This window comes from Cibotium barometz, chromosome 51 (assembly GCF_041138505.1).
Source record: "Cibotium barometz isolate CiBa-2024 chromosome 51, ASM4113850v1, whole genome shotgun sequence".
In the NCBI taxonomy this organism is placed as follows: Eukaryota; Viridiplantae; Streptophyta; class Polypodiopsida; order Cyatheales; family Cibotiaceae; genus Cibotium; species Cibotium barometz.
Genome location: NC_141096.1, coordinates 21,271,926 through 21,291,843, shown reverse-complemented (window position 1 = coordinate 21,291,843; position 19,918 = coordinate 21,271,926).

Genomic DNA, 19,918 nt, shown 5'->3' with positions numbered 1-19,918 from the left:
AGTGCATCTTCTTGCAAGCGAAACTTTGACATAGGAAATATACCCATGCGTCAAACTTCATTGCAAGAAAGCCTACGTCAAGGTCGACTCGATGATGCACAACTCGTTCCTTGCTGAAGCGATTTACTTTTCTGGGAGTGCTATGATGATGGTGGACAGTGAGCATTGGAAGAGAGCATGGAAGAAAATTGGTGAGTTTGGACCAGGGTTTTCACCGCCTACGTACCATGCTATGCGAAATGATCTATTAGAGAAATGTTATGCGCAGGTAAAAGAACGTGTACAAAGAATAATTCTTAGCAATATAGAGCTTTCTGGATGTAGTATAGTAAGTGATGGATGGTCTAATGTGCAAAGAAAACCATTAATTAATGTAATGGTTATTTCACCTAGAGGTGAGACTTTCATCCGTACCGTGGATTCAGCTGGTTCAATCAAAACTGGGGCTTACATTGCTCAAGTCATTAGCTCTGTGATAGAGGAAGTGGGTGCCAAAAATGTAGTCCAAGTCGTCATGGACAATGCAAAAAATTGTAAAAATGCATCCAGAATCCTACAGCGACAATATCCACATATTTTTCCGGTAGGCTGTAATACTCATAGTTTGAATCTTGTATTAAAAGATTGGTATAAATCTGATGATACCAAATGGTTTGCCTCAATCGTCGACACTGCTCGCCAGCTTGTGAAATTCATGCTCAAGAGACAGAGAGTTTTAGATATGTTTCGACCTCGCATGTCAGTTATGTTAAAGCTTCCAGCGGAGACTAGGTTTTGCACTCACTTTTACACTTTTGAGTCTCTTCTTAGAAATAAAGATGCAGTTTGTGAAATATTTACATGCATGGCATTTCATGACTGGGAGAACACTCAACTTGAAAAAGTGAAAGAGAAAATCAAAGTCTTGAAGGGAGCACTTACGAGAAGAAGTTGGTGGAACAGTGTGATGGATGCATACCATGTAATGATGCCTGTTATGTATGCTGTACGAAGTCTTGATCAAAGAGCGCCTAATCTCGGAAAAGCATGGATGCAACCAGCGGAGTTTGGAGTGTCCTGAGAAATTAGAGCATTCAGTGGTGGAAAAGCAATGGCGTGTACCATTCTCCAGTAGACAAAGAAAAGTTCTGTTGAAGTACTTTCATGCTAGATGGATTGGAGCGCATTCACCACTGCACAGTGCTGCTTACATGTTAGATCCTGAATATTGGAATATGGATTTGATGTCCAACGTTGAGGTGGTGCAAGATTTTTATAAAGTGGTAAACACTTTCTATAATAATGATGATGATCGTGTACAGTGCATAAAGGAGATGACCTCATTTCGGTTGAAAGAGGGTTTATTTTCCAACTCCCTTGTTCAACAAATGGCTAAAGAGCAACCTGCATGGAAGTGGTGGATGATGAATGGTGGTGAGCATTATGCTTTATTGCGCAACCTTGCGATGAAGGTTCTAAGTCAGTGCTCTTCAAACTCAGGCTCAGAAAGAAACTGGAGCATGTATAAATATATTCATAGTACTATTCGCAATCGACTTCTTGCAGATCGAGCAGATAAACTTGTTTACATGTACTACAATGAAAAGATCTTGCGAGACATCGAAAGCGAAGAGTATGAAGAAGATATGCCCAGATGGATGTACAATTGTGAAGATGTAATAGACGAGAACTTTGATGTTGGACGTACGTTGTGCACCACCCTTGGGATAGAAGACAATTTAGACATTGACTTAGATGAGCTTAATTTAGCAGACGAGAGAGTAAACGGTGAAAGAATTTTGGAGCAAGATACTGACATAGAGGAAGAAGTCACTTCATTAATTTAATAAAAAGTACTTGTACAAATGATCATATTTGGAGAAATTATCAATACAAAAGTAGAATTTGTTTTTCTTAGCTCTCATCTTGAAATAAATTACGAATTGCACTAGGAGTTGCATCTAAAGGTCCTGGTGGTTTATATTCGCTAGCCATGCTGAACACTGTATAAATACCTTGATTTATTGGGACATTGCACAATGCACATGTGGAAGTATTTTGCATTTGTCTCACTAAACATATTAAGTGGTAATAGTGTCCACATGGTAGTATATACTGGCCGCTCCACCCATCGAATACTTTGTAACATACAGGACATTGGGGGGTGGAGGAACTTGTAGCCTTAGCAGAAACTCCCACAAGATCAGGATGTATCAAAAAATGAGAGATGTGGTTTCCTTGGCGCACAGGAGCAATACGTGAGGAGATGCTCTGCACATCTTGGCTGATCTTTGTTAGCTGCTCTTGAATCCCTCTATTGGCCGGGGGAGGAGTTGACGCTTGAGTTAATCGGTCAGCTTCTTTCTCCTTCTCTGCTAGCTGTGCCCCTAAGCTTTCTTTGACCTGGTTTAACTCCAGTCCAACGCCCTCCACCATGAGAGCAAGTTCTTCTCTTGTGAATGTCACTGTCTCTTCACGTATGTCGTGGGTGTTGACAGTGGCCTCTCTGGAGGCGAAGTCCACTGGAGTTTCTAGGATAAAGTGAGCATATAGCATTTTAGCAAAATAGAGTGGAGCGTCGGCATTATGGAGAGGACGACCGTACACCTCCAAGAAAATGCGCTCGGCATTAGTTTTGATATCATTGTGAGTGCAACGAGAAATCTTCCATCTTCCCTTCTTAATCTCGCCATCTGGACATGGCCATATTTCCTTTATCATCTCCGTGGTTACGCGTTTGTTTATGTCTTTCCATTGGGCATAAGTTGGATTTGTCCATTTCGATAACCTGCATGCTGTTCTTGTAGCTTCGCGGGCTGTTAGGCCATGTGCAAGGGCCTTCATTCGCTCGTATGCCTTCTTGGCTAACTCCTGATGCTCGTTCGCTTGCGCCTGCTCCATATCTGCATGAACGTAAATGACTTTAGGATTTTAATGAACTGTAAAGATCAACGTAAGATAAATTGACCATTACTCTCAAAATCTTGAAGTCAAACACCACGAGAGGAGATGTGTATTGCAAAGACTCGATGAGAAATATCCACTTGACTCCAAAAACACTTCAAACAATGCTCGCACATCAAATTTTGAAGAGAAAACATAAACTTAAACACCACAAGAGGAGAGAGATGTTGCAAAGACTCAATGAAGAGAGAAACAAAATTTTGAAACATTGGACACATTAAATTTTGAAGAGAAACAAAATGCCATTCCTGAAACTTAATCTCTTGATACTGTATCATTACAAAGTTGGGGTGAATGCCACCGATAGCTCTACAAGAGGACGTTGTGCCCTCGTAGGGTCAGTATTTAGTGATCTAAAAAATTCAACTACTTGCAAAATTGATTTTCGCTCATCGCGATTAGGCAGAAACATCCAATTTTTGACTCTATGAATAATAGTATCCATGGTAACTTTGTCATGGGAACTATTATCCATCCACAACTCTTGCACTTTCTGCCAAAAGTCATATAAAGTTTGTAATAAATATCCCAAGGCAAAAACATCAGATGCAGGAGTGTATGCATCTGCCAAAAATGGATCATAAAGCTCTGGGGCTATCCACGGCCGTTTATTTCGCTCTCTGTCTGCGTAGGAGACTGCCTGTGCCACCTTCTCGGGGTTCTTGTCTGCTTCAAAAACAAAATTGAGAGACACCCGTTTTTTGGGCGCTCTCAGCAGCAACCCCCAATCGATAATACCTATGCGTGGCTTTAGCTCTTTTGTATAATCCAACACTACATTGAAAGGATGTAGGTCGGTATGTACAATACCTGCCATATGTGCTGCCGCTAGACCTTCCACCAGGGCATGCATAATATGTGGCATGTTTATTACTACCTCTTTTATTTTTGAAAGTTCTAGATGACTTAAAGGGATATTATCAGGCGGGGGTTGTCTCCATCCTCGATCCAAACGAAAAATTGCTCTGGTGAACTCACTGAATCTGAAGGGAACCTTCAGAAGAGTATCACCAACAGCGCCGCCATTATAGTACGGGAAAATTGTGATCCAAGGAGCCTCTTTTGTAAAGGCAATGCATCGGACAATCGATGGATGTAGCACTTGCATACCCTGCTCTGCCTGGAAGCTCTCGAACTTCACGCTGCCTTCTCCTTTGTAGTGCTTTTCGCAAAAAGTGATGTGCTCCGGTAAAAATGATATACCTTTAATTGCATACTCTTTTACTGTTCCAAACGCACCGGAGCCTATTGTTCGTCCTTCGTGAAGAGCTTCGTGCGGGATGCCAATAAGATGTGTGCACATAGAATTGTAGATGGTACGATTAATGACACCTGTACCACTTGCATCTGCCTGACTGGACGTTGCAGCGACGTCCTGGGCAATGCGCACTCTTTTGGGGAGGGACTCTGCATCCAACGCCTTCATGCGCTTGCTCTTGGCTCTTTGCTCGCTCCATACAACGTCCCATAACTGTAGACGTTGCATATTGGCTTCAGGCGGGGCAGCATCTCTAAGATCACTGCATGCTACACGCATGCTCCCCAAAATGGTTCGTGTTATGTGCTGATGGTTGAAATCTGCTATCTTCTGTCTATCTAGCAGCTCAGCATTGCCTCCGCGACGCTGTGCATTTTTCCATATTTGGTCTATGAGATCTCGCATGAGTATCTGAGACTCATTGATCTTTTTGACGACATCATCAGTACATTGTGATACTGTGATGACCGCTTCAACGCGAATTGCTCGCAGAATAATTTTGCGCTCTTCGGGAGAAAGCATGTTGATCGTCTTCGTAAATCTAGCAAATATCACTAAACACAAAAAAACAGAATATCAAACATTACTGAAATAAACATCAAGCAAACGTGAGAGAACAACAACAAGTATATCAATATCGTCAATGTTCATACAAAAACGGAATATCAAATAATTTTAATGAACTCAACATCATCCAATACATCATCAAACGTGAGAAAACAGCAATAAGTGTATCATTACTTATCAATGATCAAACAAAAACAGAATATATCAAACAACATTACTGAACTCAACATCATGCAATACATTATCGAACGTGAGACAACCGCAACAAGCGCATTATTACTTACGAAGTGTATACATTATCGAATGAGAGAGAGAGAGAGAGGGGGAGGAAGAGAGAGAGGTGTGACAGATAGAGAGAGGAAAAATTAAATGACATTTTTTATAGTTTTGTGAGTTCCTAAAGAGAGAAAAATAATGTTTTGTAATCCTAAAGCACTCCTCATCTACATACCTATCGTGATAGAGAGAGATGTGAAGTGTATCATGAGAGAGAGAGAGAGAGAAAGAGTTGTGAAGAGATAGAGAGAAGAAACATTAAATGACATTTTTAATGTTTTTGTGAGTTCCTAAAGAGAAAAATAATGTATTGTTTTAATTTTTAAGTAAATAGAGGGAGAAAAAAGAAATTATTAAGAATTATGTATATTTTAAGATAAATAAAAAAAATCATTATCTACACATCTATTGTGTTATGAAGTGAATCATGAGAGAGATAGAGAAAGAGTTGTGAAGTGTATCATGAGAGAGAGAGGGGGTAAGAAGAGAGAGATTCATATTTTTCGAGTTACGAATCACGATATTATAAAATAAAACGTTTAGACAATATGATGTAAACTTTGATCCATGAAATACTAATGCCGCGTTAGCAACCAAGTATCGCATGGATCAAACACAATAAAAACAATACAAGTCAAATCAAACAAATTTACGACATTTATTCGACCGCATTAACGATCATATGCCGAAATACGCAAGCAAATTTACGACACTTTTTCGACCGCGTTAACGATCAAATGCCGCAATATGCAAAAAACATTTTATGCACTAGCGGACGACACCAACTTGCCGTGTTAACGACAAAATGCCGCCCGATTCTATGGGAATACCAATAGGATACGAACATACACTGGCCGCGTTACCGACCATATGTCCGGCATTTGACAAAGGGAAGGGAAGGGAAGGTGACATCGCCATAACGATACTATGCTTGCCGCGTTACCGACTAGTACCGCTACGGCGTGTCATACTTACCATAGGACACAGACTAGCCGCGTTACCGACTAAGTGCCCCAGGGTAAGCACCATTCCGAAGAATGGCCTTACACACACACTAGTCGTGTGGCGGGCCACCCAAATCCTGCCGCGCATTGCGACAAAGGGCAGCTGCCCGCACGAACTCACCCACACACACATCCCTCGTGTGGCGGACCACCCATATCCTGCCACGCATTGCGACAGTGGGCGGCTGCCCGCACGAACACACCCACATACACACACACACACACACAAGTTTTCATTACCTGTGTATGCTGTCAGCAATGAAATCCCAAAGGGCCCCCCGGGCCCATATATATAGAAAATTGTACCCCGCCGGGCTATATGACGACCCCGCAGGGACCCGTCGGGCTTTGATTTATCCCGGCGGGCCCGCCGGGTATAGCAAAAGCCCGGCGGGATTTTTCCCGGTTACCAGGTCGCTTGCCACCGGCTTTTTTGAGAACATGTTAACATGTGAACATGTTAATAACATGTTCACACATGTTATTAACAAAAAAAATTTTGTGATCACGTGAATATAAAATCAGAGATCAGAAGGAAATCTTGTTAAAAATGCTAAGGGAACTGGTAGATTTCTTAACTATCTATCTTGATGGAGTATGGCAAGGTCTAAGCTAGAAAGATAAAGTGTTCTCTCATGCCCCTCTCAAAATAATAGGGTCCCCTCTGTGCAGGATACTATGTATTAAATGGAAATAGGTGTTGAAACTCATGGTTTGGGATGGATGTGGTAGACCATCAGGAAACTCTTTATTGTGTTTGGGGATATGATGGACTCATAAGTTTAACCCCCCTTTAGCCCTTTAAGACCCCATAATAGCCAAAATATTGAACAATAAGGGTTTGACGAGATTTAAGGATTGCTGGGATGAAGTATCAGTGGGAAGGAGCATGAGCAACTGGAGATGGATTTGGCTTTATCCAACAGGGAAGCTGAGCATGTCAGTCATGTGCTGGACATCCACAAGAGTGGATGAATCTTTTTGGATCAGGGATTGGTCTTGGTTTAATGGTTCTAAGCTGGACAGAGGCACAACCAGAGTTTTGTACAGTGCTTTGAGAATAAGTGAGGACAATGTCATATACTGCAATAGAATATGGAAAGTGAGTTGGAGCTCCAACTGTTGGAGAAGGAAGTGGAAGGCAATATGGGAGATGGAAATACCTCCCAAATCTCAGGTGTTTCTGTGGAGAGTGTATATGGGAGCTCTGCCCATGGGTTCTAAATTGGTTCAGAGGAACTTCACAAGTGGATGTTGCCCTAGATGTAGGATAGCCTTGGAAGATGGGAAGCACACATTTTTGGGATTGCCCTGATATTAGAGGAGCTTGGATTAAGATTGGGAAATGGGTTCAGAGCTATTTAGGGGTGCAATGTCAGTGGGGGAACTAGCTGATTGGTAGATGGACAACTAATGGTGGACATGTTAATGTGATCTTTAATATCATCAGATGCTGTTGTTTATGGAAAATCTGAACTCCAGAAACTGCATTGTGTTTCAGAAAGCTTGTGATACATGAATTGATGTTAGTGGATTGATGCATAAATGTATATGTATGTGCTGGTCTATATGTTTGGTTAATAAATTGAGTGGGGTTGAGTTGTTTCAATTCCTGCAATCTGCTATCATCTGATCCTTGTCCTTTTGGGGTCACTTGCAAACATACTGGGTTGTGCCTAATGATCTGGTGTAATGATTTGCAAGGCCTTAGAAAGCAGAGGGTGAATACTAAGCTTGTCAGATATGGACCTAGAACAAAGAGATGGTACAAGAAGGTCAAGCAAGCAAGCTACATCTTTGTGGCCTTTGTTGAGAACCCTGTGGGGACTAGACCTACTGTCAAAATCTGGTTTCAGAAAGGGGAGATGAAGGGTGATGTTTTGGAAAAACAGGCTCCTAGGGACTGCTCAACTGAAGCTTTGGTGGAGGCTTGCATTTTACTTGGGTACCAGCTGTCGTGGGATGCATCTTCTTTTGTATCGAAGGATGATAGATGGGATTTAGTGAAGTGCCTGCTTAATTGTGGTTACCTTTCTGTTGTTGAAGGTTGACTCTGGGGTCGGAAAGTATGCAATGTAAAGTTTTTCTTTTTGTTTTATAATATATATATTATTGGTCCCAATAAAAAAATTGTCTGAGTGAAAAGCATAATTGTAATGTTTAAATTGTTTAAATGGGTTGTTTTGAATATAGTTAGGGTTTTTAGTGGATGCATGCATAATAACCTATAACTTTAATAGTTATTATTGGGGTTAGTTGAGATATTACAAATCACGTATAACAGTTTTTGAAAAGTTCAAACTGCGCTGCACTGTCACAGCAGCAAGAGTTGGCTAGCTTTCAGATATCAAATCTAATTATCAAAACTCATACGCAATTATTACCATGTATTATCACTAATCATAATCGTACACTTTAAAAAAAACCCATTAAGATTTAGACTTGCGAATTTTCATTGATAGTACTCTAAACAACAATATTAAACCACTGAGATTTGAACGTGCACATTTTCATTCCATTTGTTAATCTCGCATTACCTATCTAATTTTAAAGTTTAATTGGATGTTCTGTAGAAGTAACTACACCACACATGATTACAGTCTATTATTATAAATCAAAGGCTCTAAGCCTTTCCATCTATGTAATAACAGCTCAAATAGGGTGTAAATCCCTTCTCTTAAACTCCCATTAAGCACAAATATAGCTTTTGAACAAAGCTGGGCCCTCTAGTGCGTACTTCTTCTGATCATAAAATGCAGGCAACTTCTGTTTGAATAGATGATCAATACTCATATTGACTCACTTAATCATAGCTTACGCTTGAAATACACATCATTAAGCATGGGTTAATATGATGCCTCTGATATACTCAAAGCAAGTAATTCTTGAGTAGAAACACACTTAGATGAGCATGGGTTAATATGATGCCTCTGCTACAATCCAAGTAAGTGATCCTTGAGTAGATCAGTGTCAGCAGTTATGATCCAAGCTCATGACTCACTTAATCATAGATTAAGCTGGAATTTCGCAGCATTAATCATGGGTTAAGATGTGAGTTTATCTGTGTTTAGGTCCCCAATGAGGGTGTTGTTGCAATGTAGTGGGTGGTGCACCTGCATATTCACACATGCCAAAAGAGCACTGATCATCCTGTGGACAGGGGCTACTACAGCTCCCACAGTTGTTGTTGTCTGTGTTGAGATCTACACAGGAGCCATTGCAGCAGCTAAGCCCATAGGCACAGGTGATCCCACAGCCCCCACAGTGATAAGAGTCCTGCCTTGTGTCCTTGCAAAACTTGTTCCAGCAGCAAGCAGGCCTTGCAGCAGGCTCCAGCCTTTGTAAATCCAAGCACACTGTGGCATTGTGGGCACATGACAAAACCTCCGATCTGCCATTAAAATTATGGAATTTACTGTGTGTTGATCTGAGAAAATTAGAGTGCCTTGGCTGTGCATGCAGGTTGGCAATGCGTGATCCTGCACCTTCACCTGATACCAAATGTATCACTAACACCATCATTAGAGCATAGATTAGAGCACATTTTGGGCAATTAAATGGTGCTCTTGAGTGTGTTTTAACCTTAATCTCCATGGCTAGAAGCGAAGTGGATGACTGGAACAGTATTGCGCTCTGTGTAAGAAAAAGAAAGGGGAGTGAAACTGGGTAATGTGGGAAGAATTTAATGAGCATTTGGGCATCATTAGTCAGAATGAATTTGCAGTGCAGGAGGCAAGTTAATACTGGCTCTGCCAACTAAAGTGATTTCGGTTAAAAGTAGCTTTAATCAAACAAATCAGTTAGGTCTAAAATCAAGTAATTAAGCTTTAATCAAACAAATCAGTTAGGTCTAAAATCAAGTAATTAAGCTCAAAATAAATTTTAATGCTAAATGTTAGCACAAGCTCTGTGTAAACACATAGAATCATCACTCTACTGGATTCAATTACGAGCTTGTTATATGTTCTAATTCTGTGGTTATACTGATGCGCCAACTTCTGGAGGATTAAGAACGTGTTTAATTACTGAAAACAGGTTTTATGAAGAAAGTTAAGGTGATAGGAATCGGTGGCGGTTGGTCAGATCAGTCATGTGTGGTGGTGCGTCATATTGACCCGTGTGTGGGTGCAAGGAAAGCTTGTTGCGCGTGAATGTGAGGGATAACAAAGGAAAAGTTATCGAATTAAGGTGCTCACAAGGGGGCACCCCCTTTATTATTTCATTTGATTTTTGGTACCAAATCAAATTTTTACCGAAAGAATAGGTAACTGTTCACAAGTATAGACCCAAGTTCAAAACCCAGTTACAACCACAGAGGTAAACCCAAAAAGAGATGATACCCGACACAACCAGTCGCACAGAGCGACACGACCCCACCGATTACATATGTTTGAGGTGGTTAACCAAAATGACTGCCCAATTATGAAGGCAAAAAGGATTATTTCATTTGATTTAAAAGGGCAACACTTTGGACTAGCATTAAGTTTTCCTTGTAATTTGGAAGTCTGAAGAGAATAACATTAGATTCGGCCACTATCATTTAATCGCACCATTTGATCACACCTTATTTTAAATGTTAATGACTCTCAAATCAGGAATGTTGTCAAGAGATATAGGGAGATTTTTAAAGCTTGAGTAAGATTTAAAGGCTGTGTACAAGGATGCAAAAAGAAACAACAAAATAAGTAAAATCATGTGTCCACTCAAATCCTAGTGCATCTCATTTGGAAAGTTTTAGATAGAGCTATTTCAATGGGTCAGTTGTTGTTTATTTAATGAACCTATGGTTAATACAATTGTGCATTAGATCTCATATAGAATAACCTCCCTCTAAGCTTCTTATTTCCCAACCTATATTGTAGAATGCTAGTGGGATAAATTTTGGGGTAAATTGTGAGATAACAACGTGAGGTAGTTGTGAAGTCAAATATGGGAGGTAGAATGCTTGGAAAACCCCTTTACTTATAGCGCAAAAGAATGTACAAAAATTGTGAAAGCGTCTTTATTTGGAAAGCCCCTTTACTTATAGCTGAAAAGATTGAGGGAGGAGAGAGAGCTTGAGCACTTGCAAAGCACACACACTCTCACAACAATGGATAAGACACACTTAGATGGAAGGCTAAAATCTTATTCTCCTTATTGCTCTCAAAAGCAGTTTATAAAAGATAAGTGAAAACCAACATACGTACTAATGTACTATATACAAGCGGTACATAATGTGAACACGCTAAGTAGGTGAGTTGTCAAGATAAGTATGCCATAACTCAGTTGGACTAGGTAGGTGTAGTCTAGTTGTAAAATCATTGGTAAAGATCAGTCATGTTAGCTATCAAACATGCCAGTGGTGTAAATGTGGAAACGGTCACCCAAGCACGTCATGAGTGTTAGCTCGTGTTGACATTTTAACACTCCCCCTCAAGCATAATTCCATCTCCAAGACTCCAAGCATAGTGTGAAATCTCAGAAGCTTCTTTGCTCTTGCAAGGCCTTGTTAAAGATGTCAACTTCCTGCTCCTCTGTGTTGATGTACACGAGATATCAATCTCCTGCCAAGACTTTCTCTTTGATGAAGTGATAATGGACCTCTATGTGTTTGGTTTGTGGCACAACTTCGTGCATAAAACATAGGGTTCCTGGCCAACTATATGCTACTAAGGTTGTCTCGCAATAGATAACAATCTGGTATCCCCATGCAGCCTCAAGTCTCCAAGTAGCTTATGTAACTAAGCTACCTCACATGCTACCATCGTAACACCCCTAAACTTTTCCTTTGTAGTCGATAAGGCAATTGTCAGCTCTTCTTGTTGCTGATCCATGTCACAGCACCACTCCCAAAGGAAAACATAAACCCGCTAGTAGATCTTCTATCCAAGATGCTACCAGCCTAATCTGCACATCAGTGTATCCGTACACCTACATTTGTATACTAGCCTCATAAAAGAGGCCATAATCCAATGTGGACCTCACGTAGCATGTAGTATGTGTCTCACACTATCCAAATGGGACTTTCGGGAAACCTGTATAAATTTGCTCTCTAACCCAATTGTGTAGTTCATGTTTGGCATGGCGATCATCATGTAGATCAAGCTGCCCACTATCTTTCTGTACATAGTGGCATTCTCCAAAATCTCACTTGCGTTTGCACTTAGCTTGCCATTTTGATCCAATGGTATAGCTAGCCATACCATATTTGGACAACATGTCCAATGTATACTATCTCTGTGACAATCATATACTCTCAGGCGTCCTAATAACCTCAATGCCAAGAAAGTATCTTAGCTCATCTAAATCCTTCATGTTAAACTTCTTCTTGAGGAGACCCTTTGCATTCTCAACTTCCTCTTCATTGTCACCCCCAACAAACAAGTCATCCACATAAAGATGGTGACACCACAATACCCTTATCACTCTTTTGAACATAGAGTGAATGATCAGCATTTGCCATATGAAAGCTAATGGTGATAAGATATTGTGTAATCTTATCATGCCATGCACTTGGTGCCTTCTTTAAGCCATACAAGGCTTTATGTAACTTGCACTATGTAACTTGCACACATAATTTGGGGTGATCTGGGTGACAAATCCTCATAACCAAGTGGGTGTTCCTGTTGAAATGAATGATGCTAGAGTGCCAAGTCACCTAATCAAAGTTATCCCACATGAGCTATCAAAGCTTTGCTATACCTCCCTCATTAAAAGGGTTCATTTTCAATCAATGGAAATAAGCAAGCTCTCAAGCCTCTTTAAAAGTACAAGTCTTAATCTTATGCTTGAGTCTAAATCTTAATTAGGGTATTTATCATGTTTGTGTTTAGGTATCATCCTCCCTATTTTAGATTAGCATTAATTAGTTTAGGGTATTTATCATGTTTGTGTTTAGGTATCATCCTCCCTATTTTAGATTAGCATTAATCACATTGTTAATTAGTATAGGATTAAGTCTTTCTTATCACCACCATCTCCATGGGAGCTTGGATCATGGTATTAGAGCTAGTCTCTTTCTCCCTATATCTTAGCATTCACCTCCTCTAGCATCACTTGCATTAATCTCAAATCATTAGCTACTATTACTTACTTAATCCCAACCTTATCTTCTACTTCAAGAGAGAGGTTGAGATTGCAGAGCTCCCATCCTCTTGACCATTCATTGGCCAAGATCTATTAGACACTTATTCTACATCCTTAAATGACCATTCAAAGCAAAGGAAATCGCCAATTTAAGCTTCTACGCATCATAGTTCATGTACGACCCTGTCGACTAGTTTTTTGCGCCATTCATCGCCTATACATAAAATTGGCATAAGAGCTATTAGGTGTGGCTAGAGCATACTACAAGGAGCCCAAAACTCTAATCTCAAGGCATTTTATCAACGGAACGAAGAGAAATCAAGAAAAAACCAGCCGTTTGATGTAGGTGCAATTCTACCCATTTTTAAGAGTATTTGAGATAGAGTTTTCTACAAATTGCACTTGGCCTCATCAAGAACAACATTGCTAAGGAAAATGCCCCTTCAAAAACTTCATTGATAAGCTTGATTTTGGCCTTCATGTCAGAGCCCTCTTAATCATTGTATTAAGAAAGTAATTAAGCTCATTCAACTAAAATTAGTAATAATTAAGTTTTATTAAGGCCAAAATTGAAAGAGTGAGGGTATATTTGGGTGTGCTAAGGATCAAGTCATAAAATTGCATTTTGGGTGTGGTGAAAGTTTAGGAAGCAAATAAATCTCATATCTCTATCTATTAAGCATTACTAATCTTGCATTATCATCTCCAACACCACAAAATAAAAAATATTTTCTTATTATCATTGCATTTTGCACTTTTTCTAATGCATCAACCTTCACCGAAGATTATATCACCGATTTGTAAGAGAGTACAGACACTGCCATAGAGACTTGGTATAAGCTCATGGTAAGACCCTCTCATCATGGAGCATGTAGAAGTTGTCTCAATATTTAATGGTTATGGGTTTTACACATGGCAAAGCAAGAACATGTACTTGCTTATGTGTAAGGGGATTTGGCACCTAATTGAGGATGAACAAGTAGAGGTTGAGCCACTTCAAAACAACAAAGCATTGGGCCTTATTTCTCAAAACCTCAGTGATGATGAGATTAGTCACATTATTGCCATCAAGCAAGCCAAATTGGCATGGTAAGAGCTTAACAAGATTTTTAGCACTGACTCAAAGAGCTCAAAGATCAACCTTCTCATGCAATTTTACAAGTGCGACAAGAAGGACACCGAGACCATGGCACAACACATCAACAAGTTCAAAGGTATCAAGCAAAAACTTAGTGCATTAAACAAAGTTACTAAAGAAGATGAATCTGTTACTGCGTTGTTAAAGAGTGTTGACAAAGAGCCATATGAATCATTTGTTACACTTGAAAATGTGCCCAACACTAAAATTCAAGATATAGAATCATCCTTACTTGGACATGAATCAAAATTCAAGTATAAAGTATCATTCAAATCACATTCAAGTGAGCAATCACTCTATACAAAGGATGGGAGATTTCAAAGAATGAATCAATCAACATCTCAGCTTCCAAGATGTTATCACTATGGAAAACTTGGTCATACCAAGAATGAATGTCACAATAAAGATAAACCAAAGCTTTTTTGTGTGACGACTATGGGAAAATTGGTCACCTAGAAGAAGATTGCTATCATAAAAAGAAGTAGGTAAACGACATCCAACAGAAGATGCAATCTTCTAGAGAAAGAACCATTGTATTTTTCACCCCTCTTGTCTCTACAAAAAGTGTGATGTAATCAATCTCTAAGGCTATATGATTCAAGCTGAAATTCATACTAGCCAAAGTAGCTATAATGCCAAAGTAGCATAAGGGCCAAAGTAGCCTAGCACAAGGGGAGAGAGAGGAAGCATAAAAGCCTAAAAATTGTACCCAATCTAGCATCAAGGGGGGGTGTTGAAATGAATGATGCTAGAGTGGTGCTAAGTCACCTAGTCAAATTTATCCCACATGAGCTATCAAAGCTTTGTTGTATCTCCCTCATATAAAAAGGGCCATTTTCAATCAATGGAAACAAGCAAGATCTCAAGCCTCTTTATGAGTACAAATCTTAATCTTGTAACCTAATTGTGCTTGAGTCTAAATCTTAATTAGCATTAGGACTTGTTTGGGATCTTCTTGGGCCCTTTTATTTGGACACTTAGTAAAATGCTTAAAATGCTAATCAAGCTTTGACCAAGCTAGTGGCCTAGGCCTGAAAATGCATTTTTCCTTTTCTACAAAAAAGAAAATAGGCCAAAAGGTGATCTAATCATTAGATCTTCTGTCCTTGGGAAGGAATATGGACCTAACTGCCTTTTTGTCTTGTAGTGAAGTACCTTTCACAAAGAATGTTTGAAAATTTTCGTCACTTTGTTCCCTCCCTTTTTGGAGGTGCTGCAGATCCCACTCTCTCTCTACACTCTCTCTCTAAAACGAGTTTAGGGTGTTTTACTTGGGTAAGGGCTTCTTTTTCTCTCTCTAGGAGCCATGGCCTGCAGATCTGGACCTCCTACTCCATCATCCTCTCCACCAGCTCTCATGGAAGAGCTCACCATCCCCTCTTGTGAAGGTACAAATCTACACATCCTTGCAAGCTGAAGCTCTCCATCTCCATCACTAGCAAGCTCTCCATATCTATCATCCTCTCCACCAGCTCTCATGTGGAAGAGCTCACCATCCCCTCCTGTGAAGGTATAGATCTACACATCCTTGCAAGCTGAAGCTCTCCATCTCCATCACTAGCAAGCTCTCCATATCTATCTCCTCAAGGCCTCCATTTCCATCTCTGTATCCATCTGCATCTCCTCCACCTCCATCTCCATCACCATCTCCATCTTCATCTCCTCCATCACCATCCACATTTCCATCCTCCACCTCCATCCTCCATCTCCATCATCTCCATCACCATCCACATTTCCATCTCTGTATCCATCTACATCTCCTCCATCTCCATTTGCTAGGTACAATGGCTCTACAGGACATCACCAACAAGCAATCAAAGTTTCGCTTGCACGTGGACTTAGACGAGGAGTATGCCACAATGCGAAGTAATCGAACGAAGGGATGCATTCCTGCTGAGGTGCTACGACTTCAAGGTGCAAAAGCCATTGATCTTTGGACTGATGGAAGCATTTATCCCCTTGATCCACAGACTGGTGCACCTCCCCCTTTTCGTAATATCACGCAGGTCATATGCTTCTTGGGTGACGGTTATAATGGTTTCTTAGGGTACTGTCAGAGGCTCTATTCTTTGTACTTGCAGGAACTCTCAAATCAAAATCACCTCAGGAAGCTTCTAAAATTATGCAAGGCGGAAAAGGAAGAATGTGCGTCAACTTTCATGGCCACAAAGGAACATATGCTGGCTCGAGTCAAGGATCTAGAGAAGGAGGATGCAGAGCAGAAGATGAAGCTTGATGAAGGTGTGGAAAGTAGGGATCGAGCTATAGAGAACTATCTCCATCTTCGAAACTCAACTCGAAACCTTCGCCGACATGTCGATCATTTCACTCACCTCCCCGTGGGATATAATGCAAGGCAGCAAAAGCACAAGCCTCTGAGTCTTCTTTCCAAAGATGGGGGGGCTCGCAAGCGACGTGTGCATCAAACAAGGTAATCACAGCTTCAAAACTAGCATTACATTCCTTTTTCATATAGTTATGTCATTGACTCTGAACTATGTGATGTCTAGGGAATGTGCTAAAGCAATATTAGGTTGTTCCAATACTGAGGAGTCTATCCTTGAGCACATTATTCCAGAGCAGAAAGTAATCAATATGATAACCAATCCAGTAAATGGTGCGTTGCGTGACAGGATTCAAAAGTATTTTCTCAAGGAATTCGAGCAGATTGTCAGTCCCATTGACATGCTCACTGTGTGCGACACAGCAGGTATCAGTGATAAGGGATATAGGGCTTTGTATACTTGCATCACAGCACGTCTATGAGGCAAAGGAATGACACGATCTATACTTCCAACACCATACAGTATAGTTATGGCAAGGAAGTCAGCAAACAACAATATTGCCAACTTTCTAGGCGGCTACAGATGGGTGGATGGTAGCATGCCAATGTCAAATTCAAAAGATTTTACTTACAACAAGTTTAACAATGTTTACGTCGAGGTGGAGGCGCTTCAACGAGCTATGATTCAGTTTTATGATATGACATTAGAGGAGACGGATGGAAAGGCTATATTTGTCCTCAAATTGGATGAATGTCAGGTTGTAAAGGGCCAAAGGGTGGAACGTACAAGTCTAACACTCATGAGCAGGGCATTGAAGCGAAAGAGCTTAGACGGCGAAGATGAAACAGGTGATGCGGAGAATAACTTGCACACAAAGCGACGCAAGCAAGATTACTTTGGAGTGCAGTCTGAGAAGAACATATGGTGGTAGGCGGCATGGACCCTTCCGCACGAGGACCATGACAGTCTGAGGTGGTACTTCACCCGTACAGGTATTCAAGGAGTGATACACAGGCAATCAAATGGTGAAGTCTTGCATGTGCCTGGCGCACTGGTGACTTCGAAATAGAGTGGCACCTTGGTGGTGATCTCAAGACCCTCAAATGCATGTTGGGAACTAAAAGCGGTGCTAACACTTTGTTTCCATGCATCCTTTGTTGTCATCCAAGGATGCCAAGTGTCACAGTGGTGGGGAAGGCCAAACAAGCAACCAAGGTGAAAGGTTGTAAGCAGGCAAGTGCAAAGGGCTCAAATCAATTACAAAAAGGGAAGGGTATGCACGTCTGGCTCAATGGAATTATGAGCTGCAATCAAAGCAAGGCACCATCTCGCGCAGAGGAGGATGTTACTTGGAACCCTATTCTTTCAATTCCACTGTCGCGAGTACATGTGTGTACCTTGCACGCAAGACTTAGAATTCTGGACAAATTGTTGATGCTCCACATCAATTATGCTTGGAACATGGAGCCAGAGTCACGGCGAGAACAGTGCATCCAAGAGCTTGAAGTTGTTTTATCATCCGCCGTGGGGCTTCACGCAGGTGCTATCACCCTCTCTAAGGATCGCAAAAACCCATCAAGTACCCAAGATAACCCTAATAAGATATGTATGGGTGGTGCAAAAGCAAGACACCTGCTCTCAAACTATGGTGAGGCTCAAAGCCATACACATTTTGAATTATGGAAGCAGATTTGTGATGTAACAACCTATCAAGGCAATGAGGCGACACTAGGATTGAAGCGTGCACATGTGTGGGAAGCTTGTGATGAGATGATGAGGCTTCTTGAGCGCCCGTATCTTGATGAAGCAGAGATAGCTACATTCAAGACTTTGATTGACAGATTCACAGAAGAAATGATCCATGCTTGGGGGAAAACTCACATAACACACTACATGCATATTCTCTATGCGCACAGTTCCTTCTTTCTAGATGAATATGGGTCTCTTGCACTCTGGAGCAACCAAGGCATGGAACGATCACATTACCAAGCCAAGGCGGCCTATTTTAAGAACACGGGTCATGGCGGTGGCAAGGTTCGCAGCAATGCGTTTCAGGAAATGTTCAATTGGTTTTACCGTGCACTTACTGGGAGAGAAAGGCCCAAAAGCGAGCCGGAAATTTGTCTTTGAGGCGCAAAATCATGAAGGTGGTAGGTGTAAGGCGAAAGAGAAGGGTGCAATGCGTCAATGGCACATGAAAGAGCGAGGCAATGGCACAGTGGTCGACTAAGAAATGGCCGTGTGTGGTTACCCACCCAATAATTCTTGTTCGCCACTTTTTGGCGCGTTCATTGTAAATTGACTTTTTTGTAATTTTGGCCCCCTATAAATATCAAAGTGAGTTTTATTGTCATTTTTAAAAGTCTTGACTTGTGAGCTCTCTCTCTCTCTTCCTCTCCCCTTGACTCTCCCTCTCGCGCGCTCTCTCTCTCTCTCTCTCTCTCTTTCTCTCGCTCGTGCACTAATATCTCACGCACATGGAGCCCCCAAATGATCCTCCCTTCAATACGCAGGATGACATTTTCAAAGACCTTGGGCCCTTACCGGTGGCACATAGAACTGAAATCCCAAACATTTACCCACAAGCCCAAATGGATCTGGAAGCTGAGCGTGTGAGGCTTGAGCGAGAGGCCCAAGAAGCCCAAGAACGCCAAGAAGCGGAGAGATTACAGAAAGAAGCAGAGGACATGGAGGCAGCTGAGAGAGCAAGAAAAGAAGCCGAAGAGACCGTCAGAACACAGGAGGAGGATGAGGCAGCAAAGAAAGCATAGGAGGATGAGGCTGCCAAGAAGGCGGAAGAAGACGAGACAGTTAGGAAAGCGGAGGTAGATAAGAAGGCTGCAAAAGAAGCTCAGGCCGCCGCAAGCAACGAGAGAAGATTAGCATTCTTTGCTGCGGAGGAGGATTGGCTTAACAGACAAGCTCGTGGATTTGTTGCTGACTTGCGAATGGCCGGATACGAAGATGACACAATTTTGGAAGCGGCTATACAAGGTCTTTGAGTAGAATATACAAAGAGGAGAAATGAAGACACAGTAGAAAGGGAGCACCTGCCGAGTAGTAGGATTCTCAATGCAATGTTAGACAGAGTCTTGGCTCGTGCACTTGGTAAAGGAAAGAGAAAACTCTCAGCTGAGGAAGTAGAAAATAAGAGATAGAATCTTGAACGAGAAGCCAGGGCAGCAAACGCACGGAGGCTTCGTGAGAAAAAAGAAAGGAAAAATGAAGAGGAGCAAGTAAGGAAGGAGGCAGAGCAGAGAGCAGCTCAGAAGACTCCATCTGCAAAGGTAAAGAAAACTCCAACACCTGCAAAGGGCTAAGAAGGGGAAAACCATTCCTAAACGCACAGAACCCCCTTCCGATAACTTCCAAGAGCAGC